Source organism: Chinchilla lanigera, unplaced genomic scaffold (genome assembly GCF_000276665.1).
Source record: "Chinchilla lanigera isolate Chin_1 unplaced genomic scaffold, ChiLan1.0 scaffold00098, whole genome shotgun sequence".
Lineage (NCBI taxonomy): Eukaryota > Metazoa > Chordata > Mammalia > Rodentia > Chinchillidae > Chinchilla > Chinchilla lanigera.
Window position 1 is genome coordinate 7,703,117 of NW_004955499.1, and position 12,699 is coordinate 7,715,815.

The 12,699-nt window shown below is 49.0% G+C and overlaps 1 protein-coding gene across 1 annotated transcript in view; it reads left to right on the plus strand.

The window, feature by feature from the left end:
• Positions 1-3,856: 3,856 nt before the first annotated feature.
• Tbl1x (transducin (beta)-like 1X-linked) overlaps positions 3,857-12,699 on the plus strand; it is a 189,196-nt gene continuing 180,353 nt past the window's right edge. The window contains exon 1 of the mRNA XM_005406543.2: positions 3,857-3,998. The gene's annotated coding sequence lies outside the window, so the exon portion shown is untranslated. The remainder of the gene's footprint in view (positions 3,999-12,699) is intronic.

Here is a 12,699-nt window from a genome sequence, read left to right on the forward strand (position 1 = left end):
TCCTCTCCCTTACATATGCAAACTGTCCACCCCAGGGCGGGGTAGCTCTCCCATCCATAATCAATCAAACTCTAAAAGCCTGCCCCAAGACCTCCTAAGGCTTTGGGAGGACACACACAGACAAACCATAACAGGGTCCTTAGTGCAAATCTTGTGGGAAGCATCTGGCACGAAGGAGGCCGTGGTTGTTGATGTCTGTGAATAGTGGAGAGCAGTTCATGATGGCGGCATTGGGCGGCCTGGGGGAGTTGAGGCAGCGGCAGGGCAAACACCTCTTCCACTTCTGGCTTTTGTCTTGAAGTCACCTGCCCGCCTTCTTCGTAACTTTGCATGTTAGGCAAGGAGGAAGCTAGATCCTGGCCCAGGATGTTCTATAAATCAGTGGTGTTCAATGGGGACCACATTTGCTCCCAGGGGACACTTTGGGTTGTTGCAGATGGGGCTGGGGTGTGCCTGGCACCTGCTGGGTAGAGGGCAGTAGGGTGTCCTTCAGTGCAAGCATCGCCAGCCCTCAGCAGGGACTGAGCAGACCTGGAGGTCACTGGTGCCAGGTTAAGAGACCGGCCCTTGTAGCCTTCAACCTCCTGGTCGCATGAGGACCTATCGAAGCTGGAGGAATGAGAATCCCATGGGGCTCACAAAAAGATACACGAGCATCTTTCAGTCTTCCTGCATGCCAGGGAAGTGGGGATTATTTCTCTAAAGCAAAGGATAAACGAGACTTTGGAGCTCACTTTAAAGGAAAAAAAAAAAAATGACTCACTCTCCTCCCTTTAGAAGTATTCATTTACAAATAAACCATGCAGCTAGAACGGCAGCCAGAGAAACCTGAGGGGGAGGCCCTGGCCTTTTATGTGTGAACAGTGTCTCCTCTCTCTGTTCCTGAAGGGCCTGCTCCCTACACCTGCACTGATCCCAGTAGCTGCCTACATTTGTAGCTTGGAGGGCCTCTTCCTCCTCGCAGACACCTTCCAGCACTTCTTTGGTTTCCTTTGCCGTCTCTAAGCTTGCATTCTTTTCCCCAAGGGAATGCATGATTATATGCTAATTTCAAAGAATCTCAGCTATGCGGAGTTATCTCTTCTCCTCACCTCTGGAGGAGTGAGCCGCCCTCCCAGAGTACAATGTAACACTGTACATCTTTTCCTAGCCCTGTGCACATGGGCAGCCTTGTGCTTTTACCACACTTGTTTCCTAATTTTATAAGCTTACTAAGGTTGAAACAGTACAATAGCCCTGTTCCAAGTGTGCTCTGCCATCATTTTTTCACGAAAGTGCACACGCATTTGTGAAACGCACGCGATCAAAGTCAAAAGAGTCTTTCCATCACTCCCTAGAGTTCTGTTCCCTCCTTCTGCCCCCTGTACCTCGCCCAGGCACCCGCTGATGGCCCCTCTGCTGTGAAGTCATGCAGCGCACGTGTGACTTTGCTGAGCCTTGTAAACTCAGCACAGCGACTTGGGCTCAAATTCGTTCAGCTCCGGGTTGCCGGGCGGGACACGCGGAATTGGAGGCTCAGAAGTCTGTGTGTGCGTTGCTCACGTTAGGATGCCGCCTGCATGTTTCCGACTGTTCAGGATAATGCTACCCAGCCACCCAGAGAGGTGTTAAAACAGGACCAGGCTCCCCTTGCGCGTTTCTGATTCAGTAAGTCTAGGATGGTGGGGCCTGAGATAGCCCCATTTTTATTTTTATTTTTACCTCCCCACCCCGGTACTGGGGATCGAACCCAGGGCCTTTATATGGAGCTACATCCAAGCCCTTAAAGACAAAAAAAAAAAAATTTCTTTTAAATTTTAAGACACGGTCTTGCTAAGCCACTCTGTTGCCTAGACTGGGCTCAGACTTGCAGCCCTCTTGCCTTGTCCTCTGTCTTAGTCAGTTTTTTTTTTCCTTCTGAGACACAGTAAAGACCTTTACAGTTTAAAGGAGGCAGTTGTTGGCATGGTGGAAGGGGCTGGGTGGAGGACAGATACTCCCCTCATGGTGAGACCCTTTCGGGCCGCGTCCCCCCAGCCACCACCCCTTCTGGGCAGATGTCACCTCCTAATAGTTACAAGATGCTGTTGTCCAGTCAGGCCCCCACTTTTAAGTGCATGAGGCTTTGGGGGACATGGAGATAGAAACCATACCAACCCCCAGCAGGCTGGGCTTACCACGCCTTGTAATGTAGTGTTACTTGTGGCTTGAACTGACAAACTCCCCATTTTCGTGTGTGTGTGTGTGTGTGTGTGTGTGTGTGTGTGTGTGTGTGTTTTCTTTTGGCTTGAGTTGGGCTTCCTGGTGGCTGATGTCAAGGGTGACTCAGGAGGGATGGGTCAGGGTGCTGGTATTAGCCAAACCCCAGCCCAGAGAGAGAGAGAGAGAGAGAGTCTGCCCTCTCTGTCCAGGGGGGTCTTCTGCGAAGGAGTAGCCAGCAGTATAGTCAGCACCTATACCCATAGCCATGGCCTGAGCTGGGGGTGCCCCGTCTCCTTCCCACCCCTATAGCCACTCTCAAACCAGTCAACCCAAGGGTGCCACGTTGTTTACCGGGAGCTTAATCTAACACTTAAGTGGTCCCAGAGCAGCTGCAAGTTGGCAGAAAGTGTTTCCCACAGTAGCCAGTGGCCATGTTGTTGTAGTTCTTTTAGTTTGGGGAAAGATCATCTTTGCATTTGAGAGAGCAGCCTTACATTGCTCGGGACTCTTTTCTAGAAGAGTGTTTTCCCGAGTGTGATCATGACCGCTAGGTCTTCCCAGCGGGGTGCTGAGTTCATCCCATGATCCACCCCCAGCCACAGCTTTTTGTCTCGCTGCTGACCTCTCTGTTCATTCACGTCTGAGTCTTCAGCAGACTGTGGAGAGGCTCAGGTGGAGGAGTCCAGGCTCTGCGAGATGGCTCGTCTCCTTTGGGTGGTAGTGTTGTAAAACTCTAGTGGTTGCGTGTAATCGTTGGCCGGTGTCCCGTGGTTCATGCTGCTTCACCTTGTTTTTGTTTTCGTTTTGGTATGAAGGACTGAAGCCACAGCGCTGCCCCTGCTAACACTAAGCGTGTCCTCTACCATTGGGCGCAGCTGCCCTCCAACCCTGTTCTATTTTCTTTTACACGGACAGCCTTCTTGAGCATGTATACAAGTTGCTCGTGGAAAGAGCATGGCTGAGGGCTTTCTCAGTATACTTACAAAGTGGTGCAGTTCACACCTGTACCTGATCCTGGAAGATTTGCGTCACCCCAGGAGAGATCTCGTACCCACTAGGGTGTCGCTCCCTGTGCTCCATGCCCTCGTCCTGGCAACCACAGATGGTCTTTCTGCCTCTGAATTTTCCTGTCCTGCACGTGTGGCCTTTTGATGTGGTTTTTCTGACCTAATGGCTTCGGATTTCATCCCTGTTGCTGCTCATGTCTTGCTGAGCATTTTATCAAAACTCTGGGTAGTCCAGGAGGGTTAGGCTAAGGGGCTGGGTGTCGAGGTGGAAGATGTTGAGGGATGACTCAGCCGGAGACTCAGTCTGCAGTGCTGTGCGGTTACAGTGGAGATGGAAAATTGTTCACACGTGGAGCGTTCTTCGTGAAGCAGTGTTATATCGTTCAGCTTCCAGTCTAGCACGAACTGTCATTTTCCCCTCTCCCTCCACTTTTCTCCTGATTTCCTGTGCCAAAAGGTCAACCCCGGGGAAGGTTCACCAGCTGCGCCTGCGAGCGCTTGTGGCATGTTTGGGTGGAGCCTGAGGAGCTCCTCTGTAGGGCTGAGATCCAGGAAGCATGGCTTTCCCCAGGGGGCCGTGGGAGGTCCCAGGATGCTGAGCAACAAGGGAGCGGCTGCTTGCTAAGGTTTGTGGGAGCCACAGCTTGGAATGACACAGGAGCAGAATCATAAGGTGGTTTAGTTTCCTCAACGGATCAGCCTCTTGTCTGTGTGACTGAATTTGCTGTTCCAAGCTGTCGAACGTGGAGGCTGGCCTTGTTCTCCCCTCTTGCAGTGCTGGGAATCCAGGGGCTCACTCATGCCAGGCAAGTAAGTATTCTGCTGTTAAGCTCCGCTCCTGGCCCAAGGCTGATTTTCTCCAGCCATGCATGGTGTATAACTTCCAGGCTGTCTGCCCACAATGAAGGAAGGGCTTGTTGATAAGACCATAGGCGGTCAGTATTTTTCTGGTGGCTTTTATAACTGGGGCTATACGGGGTCTTACCACCACCATGACAAAGAACCACTGACTTGTTTCTAAATGTCATTTTATTATCTGATAAGTTTTAGAGGAAGAGAAGCCTGAAGCAGGACAAGTGAATTTCAGGATAGAAAATTTCTATTATTGACATTGTGGCTGAATGGTATATTTTGGTAGTGTATCAGTCAGCTTTTGCTGATGCCACATAACAAACAGTAACCTCTGAATTCAGAGCCTTATACCTACAATCCTTTCTTTCTTGCTTACTGTTCAGGCCATCTGTGAGTCTCGTGGGCTGATCTAGAATTAGGAAGGCGAAGTCTGGTTCTGGTTGAATGATGTAGCTCTTTGTTCTGGGGCCAGGGATCCTGGGGCAGGTTTTTGTGCTTCTTTGCTTAGGTCCCAAGCTAAACCACCAAGGTGCATTGAAAAATCTACCCATCACCCTCATGAACCTTCTGTTGGCCAAAGCAGGTTGCATGGCCAGACCCAGCACCCATGGGGAGGGATATTTTAGTTGACAGGCCCCGTAGGATTACGTGGCAGGGGGCCAGACATGGACATCCATTAAGGGCAGGGAGGCTCTGCCACTTTTATGGGTGAGAGAGTAGACAGCCACAGTGTCTGTAGTATTTGGTGACTTTTTATCTCTTGCTGTGTACTGTATTACTTCCTTATGTTTGCTTCATTCTTTGCTGTTGCTTGGTTTAATAAGTGAACCTTGTATCTGGTGTGGGAAAATCTGTTTTTAGTATCAGATTTTATTAGGGGATTAAAAATATTTTTTCCTCTAGCTAGGCCCCTGTAGTCCCAGCACTGTCGGAAACTGAGGTAAGAGGCAAGTTGAGCCCAGGCTGACAGCCTAAACCCTGTCTCATCAAGGGGTAGGGGAAGCTCTGGCCTAAGGTTCTGGGTTCTGTCTCTAGTGCTGGAAAATTTAAAAAAACTTTTTTTCCTCCGTAATAGCAATGATCATGCCTTCAATGTTTTTGGTTTGTTGGTTTTGTTCTTAAAGACAGGGTCTTGCTGTGTAGTTCAGGCTGGCCTTGAACTCGCTATATATCCGAGGCTGACCTCGAACTTGTGGCGCTCCTGCATCTGCTTCCCAAGTGCCAGGTTTACGGGTGTGTGCCACCAGACCTGGCGTGCCTTAAGTGTTCTGTTCTGCTCTGTAGCCAGCATTTGGTAATCACGAGTCAGTTTGCCAGGCTGACCATTGCAAGAAGCTGCTGTGTGCATCTAGGATCCATTTCTCAGATTCCCAGGGATCAGCCTTTAGGCTATGCTCTCAGTCGTGTCTGTGGCCGTGGGGGCTGACGGTTAGCATGTGGGCCAAAAGAAAGCTTTGGCCTTCCTGTGTGCTGTTGGTGAATTGACAAACTGCTTCCTCCTTCCTATGCTTTGGTGATGGAAATGTTTGTGGCATGAGACACTCAGCCCTGGAATTGCTTTCCAATAGGACAATGGACACTGCATGGAGTTTGATGCTGATAGGTATTTTTTGTTGGCTGGTGAGTTTTGCAGCACTGGGGCTTGAACCCAAGGCCTCGTGTTCCACCCTTGAGCCACATCCGGGCCCTGTGTGAGTTAAATCTTCTCCATTCCCATCTGGGTTGGCCATGCGAGCCAATAGAGCTCCTTCAAGAAAGCGAGTCAGGGAAGAATTTGTGATCAGGGATGCTGTCACCTAGAATCAGCTGTGGTCGAGAGGACAGCCACCTCTGGGGCTGCCAGCACCTGAAGGAAGTAGCTGGGGAGTTTAGCTCAGTAGTAGAATGCTTGTCTCACATAGATGACGCCCTGGTTCCATCCCCAGCCCTGCAAAAGAGAAAAACAACTTTGTTAGACTTTTTTTTGTTGGTTTTAGTAGTAAGCACAAAGGTTTTCCTTGTTAGTCTGTGGCACAGTACTTGGGAGAGCAAGGCCTTTGTGCTTGAGCGGTGGAGGCGGGTGCAGGGGGACAGGACGTAGACAAGTGACTCCCACCTCCTCTTCCTGTTCTTACCCTACACTTCCCATCCTCCTCTGCTCTTCCCATAATCCCTTGTTCTTCCCATCCTGCCCTGCTCTTCCCATCCTCCCCTTCTCTTCTCATCCTTCCCCTCCTCTTTCCTCTGTCTTATCCCCTGGGCTGTGAGGACACCACGCTGCTGTGTCTGACAAGCGTGCGACCTAGAAATCAGCACAGGGTGAACAAGCAGATGAAAATAGAAATACATGAACTACATTAGAGGGAGGCCTTGGCTTCATGGGGAAAGCCACATTATACATATTTTAATGGCCACCTCTCTGAGCATAATGTCGCATGTCACTGTGTGTACCAGCCTCGTCATTGTCAGCCGTGTTTTGTTTTAAAGAAATTTTACATGAAAGCCAGCTGACCTTTAAAAAGTCAAAACAAAGCCGCTGGAAGACCAGGAAAGGGTTTTGGAAAAGTGACCCTCACCCGTAAAGCAGCCTGGAACAGTGCTGGAGGCAGCGTGGAAAGGAACTGAGGTCTTTAGCCTCTGCTGGCCTCTGTCAGGATGCTTTGACCCATCACAGGAGTGGAACGCTCACAGTGTTGGGCACGGAGAGTGTGCTGTTGGGGTGGGGACCGGCACTGAAGTAAACATAGCAGGTTTATGCGACTTGTTCTGAAGGAGAGAGATGTGTTGCCTTTTGCTGTGGTGGTGGTGGTATTAGGGATTGAACTCAGGGCCTCTTCACTGAGGTATGTCCTCAGCCCCTGCCCGCTTTTTTTGTACTCTGAGTCAGGGTCTCACTATGTTGCTCTGTGCTGGACTCAAACTTGGGATCCTCATGCCTCAGCCTCCTAGAGTGCTGGGATTACAGCTGTGCCCCACCATGCCCGGCTGCATTTGTCCCTTACTGTTTCGGGTCAGCTTTCCCGAATGCCTGCTTGAAACTGTGCTTGGTAGAGGGGACATTTTCCTGCCTGCTTTGCTGGCCTGGCGTGGAGTGGGGTGGAACTGGAGGTTGGATTTGTACCCAGAGCCACATGCACGCTGGGCAAGTGCTCTGCTTCAGCTACGCAGCGGCATCTCTAGCTGCTGCTTTAGACAGCCACAAACTGGCATGTTTGACTAAGCAGTCTCTCAGTCTCTTCAAAGATTGTCTTGTTTACCAAGGAGCGGAATGGCCCGGGCTTTCTTTCCGAGTTGCTCTTTCAGGAAGTCTGTTTTTGTTTTGTTTTGGTTTTGGTTTGTTTTGTCTTCTTGAAACAGGGTCTCACTACGCAGTTCAGGCCGGCGTTGAGCTCACTTTGTAGCTCCTGCTGGCCTCGAGTTTGCAATGATCCTCTTGCCTCAGCCTCTGGAATGCTGGGATTATAGGCGTGTGCCACCATGCCCGCTGGAAATCTCATTCTTGTAGGGCACCCGCCCGCATGGCCTACTTGTTCAGCACATGTAAGTGGGAATGAAGCTGGCAGGGAGGGGTACACGGGTAGTTGAGTCCTCTATTAGGAAATTCTGCTTATTTTAGCCCAGTTTGATCTCTGATCTCATCTGTGATTTACTGGATTAAGTAAAAAAGACCCATATAATTGAGTTCTTTCTGTTTTGTTTTTGTTGACTGTGCAGACTGATAAGACAAATATTTCTCTGGAACGAACCCTTGCGGGAGGACAGAGTCATTGGATTTAGACGTAATTGCATCGATAACCACCCCTGTGCCACTGGCCTCAAGAGAAGGAGGGAATCCTTTGGCTTCTGTCAGTGGAGGGCTTGGGCTGCATCGCTCAGAGACTGCTCTGGCCGTGCAGTGTGATCTCCTTCCAGACTGGTCGCGGCCTCCACTCTGAGTAGTAGAAGTGCATGGTTACTCGGCCGTTCACAGTGGTAAAAATTGCATATGGCGCAACCCAGCGGCAACAAAATTGTCCTTATCCCTTATCACCTCATAGGGGGTGCTCTATACTTACGATGTTCGATGTTCACAGCGACTTCCAGTGATTAACACTGCACTGCGTAAGAACCAAGAAGAGCACCTTTACCAACAAATTGCATTCTGTGTTGTTGTCTTCTAGGGGAAGTCTTGATTGTCTAGCAAATCTGATATAATTAAACATCAATTCGGACCCTGTCAGAGAAAACCAACTTCAGACATTGAGTCTCAATAAACGTAGGGACTGTGGTTACCTTATCTCATTATCCCACTCTTGTTTGGAACACATATAAACTGGTGATATGGTGACAGTTGTCACATATGGATGGGGCCTTGGCTTCATGGGAAAGCCACATTATACATATTTTAATGGCCACCTCTCTGAGCGTAATGTCGCATGTCACTGTGTGTACCAGCCTCGTCATTGTCAGCCGTGTTTTGTGATCAGGGATGCTGTCACCTAGAATCAGCTGTGGTCGAGAGGACAGTCACCTTTTTCTGGAAAAGTCCTTGGAGAATCAGCTGGCAGATTCTTCAACTTAAAAGAAATTAATTTCTTCTATTAAAACATGTAGCTTGAGCATTGTAGAGAAATTTAGTAATCTTGTGTGCATTTATTTAAGCAGGCACCAGTGAGCCTTCTTCCTCATTGGCCTTGGTCCTTTCAGAGCTGGGCTGGGACAGTTCTGCATGGAAACGGGTGCGTTAGATCACTCGGGACGCTGTTGGGCTCCCCCAGGCTGCGCAAGAAAAGTCCACCTGAGTGCTTGTTGCTCATGGCTTTCTTGGAAGCGTCTCTACATCTGGGCTTGAAGGAGTTGTAAAATAGGAAGAAGGAGTTAACACCCTGTGTTTCGTAACCAGCGGTTGCTTCTTGCCCTGAATTCTGCGTTTTCCTCTATTTCCTCCTTAAGAAATGGTGACGAATACCAAAGCTTCCCTTGAGAGATGCTTTGTCAGAGAAGTTGAGGGGACCATCAGGACACCTGGCGTGGCAGATGGGCTCCAGAGCCAGCAGCCAACAGAGGGAAGAGATTTCTTTCTATCGATGTCTATAATCTCTTTGTCTTTGGTGCCTGCCTGTTCCGTGCCTCGCTGCTGCTGGGTAAATTTCGGGCGGACAGTGTAATCGTGGGCAGAGAGCCCTGCGTGGCGGCACTGGACACAGGTGAAGGATGGAGCTGGGACGGTGGCGTGCCACTCGAGGGTGCCTTTGGGGTGTGGAAACATGGCAAGATGGCATCAGGGCTGAGGACCACGTAGCTCTGGCTTCTGGCAGCACGTGGGCTGCGTTGTCCTTCGCCAGTGAGTCCCTAACCTGGCTTCTCGAGTGCCTTTTGGAGCTTGTGTGTGGTTCTGCCACAGTCACACTCTTGGCTAACATGACTGGGGTGTGCGCTGTCTCTGCATCCTGGCCTTGTTGCGTTAGAGGCGCCAGGCAGCACTTGAACCCTGTGCTTTGGGGCCGTTTCAAACACTACAATCACCCAGGAAGAGCCCGGGAGTATGAAAAACATGGCCATGCGTCGGCTGCAAAGCCCCGCCCCCTTTCGGTGCCGGGACGGAACGTAAGGCCAGTGCGCACTAAGTGTGTGGTGTGCCTCTGTGCTGTCCCCCGACCGAAGGACACTGAGCTCGACCTTAGCTGGGTCATGCGTGTGTACCGTGCAATGCCTTCGCCCACTGCATGAGTGTCTTTGAGTCGCTCACCTCCAGTGAGAGTCCTGTGTTGATTTTGGAGTGTCAGGTAAATTTTAGCCAGGAGGCATTCAATATGCAAATCCAGAATCTGAGGTCTGACGGTGTGTGGGTGTGAGTAGTATAGTGTCAACCCACGTGTACAGATGCAACATGCACGTTCACATTTTGAGATGGACGGACCCGAAAGAAAGAAGACAACGTTAGAACTGCCATCTCTGTTTGGTCCTCTGGAAATCACACGATGAGATGGAATTGGGGGGGGTTGCTATATTTTAACAGGGACATGGCCTGTGAAAGATAACAGGGGACATTCCTCAGAAAACTAGGTCTAGAGGTCCCATTCAACCCAGCTATCCCCCTGCTGGGTATTTTCCCAGAAGATCTAAAAACATCATATCACAGTGATGTATGTGCACCTATGTTCATAGCAGCACAATTTGTAATTGCTAAAATGTGGAAGCAACCCAAATGTCCATCCACTGAGGATTGGATAAGAAAATTGTGGTACTTTTATATAATGGAATATTACTCAGCTATATAAAGAAAGATCAACTTGAGGCTTTTATAGGTAAATGGTCACAAGTAGAGACCATACTCATAAGTGAAATAAATCAAACATACATGTGCAAGCACTGCATTGTTTCACTAGTGTAAAACCTGAAAGAGTTAATTTAAACTAGGAGATATGATAGACATTGTGAAATGATAGGAAAGCACTCAAAGGGAAAGGGCAACTGGGATGTGGGAAAACAGAAGGGAAAGAAGGAGGAAGTGTGTATGTATGTATATGCAGGATAGTCAACATGGCTGTTCGACTGTCTTGTATTTCCTTGCTGAAAGAAACTGTCAATGAGTCCTTGGTTGACCAGTATTGCATGTCTGTATCTGTTTTCAAGAGAAACCACTTTGAAGATATCAATATGTAACACAACAAGCATTGTTAATTTCCTACCACTCTGTTTGTAACTCCGTACTGTCTGTACTGTTCCTTTGCTATTTTGTAAAATGTTGTCTGTCTGTTAATATTTTCCTCCTTTTATTTTTAAAATTAAAAAAAAAAGAAAGATGAAAGGGGGCCCAGATTGAGCAGCACAAGTCCCAAGACAGTGATTTGGGGTTGCTAAAGTGCTGACCCTGGTGACAGCCCAGCCCAGCGAGGTCTGGGCTGAAGGCTGCCCTGTAGCTGGAGAAAGGACGCCTTGCTTAGTCATTGCCTGTGTTGGCCTGGGAAGAACACAGCGTGGGCCTCTTGCTGGATCTGCAAGTTGTGTCCTGAAAGAGGGGACTCTTGCACTCTTCTTCGCTTTGGGTTTCGCCTGGACGTGTGCTTTGCATCCACACGAGGCCGAGCCATAAACCCTGGTCTGTGTCTGGTCCAGAGTTGAGTATGGATTGAAGTGGGGCTGGTGCCTGCATCTTAGCTGCTTGCTGAAAAAAATCCTGTCCATCATCCTGAATGGGACATGACCCCTACCAGAGGCCGTTCAGTGTCCTGGAGGGTCATAAAGGGGATTCGTGACTGGCTGGTTTTATCGATGTCGCTCTTGCCCCAGTGGACTTGGGAAGGGAAGCAAGGTACATGCTGGAATGAATTGCTGCCTTCTTGAGTAGGTGTTGCTTAAGTGTGTGTGTATGTATTTAATACTCGAATTTCTGGACGATGCAATTCATTTTCCTCCCAGTTTTATGAGTGTTGAAAAGTCACCTCCTGTGTTTTAAAATTCCACATTTGAAAAAATGCTTTAAGGAAGGCCAACTTATAAATAGCTCTTGGAGTGAGGGGACTGTGAAATAAGATTTGTTTGAACATGGAACCGACAGTGCTATAATGCGAACGTCTTCCCAATGTGGTCCTCAAGCCAGTCTGAAACAGAGTTCATCTCATGAAAAATACGCACTTGACCCATGACCAGTGGCCTCTGATGGTCAAATTCTGCCATAAAGAATTGCAAAGAAAGTTCCTTTTTACTTACTTTGTACTTCACTTCCTATAGAAAATAATTTGAGCAATTTGACTTTAAAAAAAAAAACCTTCAGGTTGAGCTCCTCCCTGCCACCCATACTGAGTCTTTGCACTGAGCTACATCCCCAGCCCTTTGTATTTTTGAGTTAGAAGCTCACTTTCATCACTTATTTCCTTGAGCCGAGCCCAAACTTGTGATCCTCCTGCTTCAGCCTCCCAGAGTGCTGGGATTCCAAGGCATGCACCACTACTTCCAGCTGTGAGATGCTTGTGATGCTGTTACATTTCTGTCCTCCCTGGTACACCCAGGGACATGCACACTGGGTGGGATGGTCTTCGCTTGCTGACCTGAGCTGCAGAGTGGAGCTATGCATCCTTAGGGAGCAGGAGAGGGCAGTGCCTGGCTAGGTGTTATCTTTCTGTGGGGAGCTTCACTCTTCTGTTTTCCTTTTTTTTTCCTAGGCATTCATAGGCAAGAGCTCCACCACTGAGCTACACACTCAGCCGTATACCTGTTGTTTTGGAGACAGGGTCTTGCTGTGTTCCTCAGGCCTCTTTCCAGTGCATGAGCTCAAATGATCCTCCTGCCTCAGCCTCCAGGATAGCAGGGATGACAGGCATTTGTCATCTGGCCTTCCCCCACATATTTTTGATTGACAGGATGGATGGGTGATTGAATGGCTGTGTGTTTAAACATGAAAAGACATGCAAATCAATCGACATTCTAAAAAGGCTTCTTGTGGTCGCTCATTTTCCAAGGTTGCTTTGTAGACTGTGTGAGTCTTGTTCCTCATTGATGAGGGAGGCGGGGCCTGATTCAGAGCCCTGGGGGTTTATGCTGGGTGGCATTTGAGTTGTAATAATTATGCTACTTCGTGGTTCCTACTCTAAAGTGTTGGATTGTTCTTAATCTTCGAACGGCGTTTTCTTATTTTCAGGTCGTTCATTGCCTGGATGGAGAAACACACTCTTCTCCATAGGTTCCCCACCCCCCCACC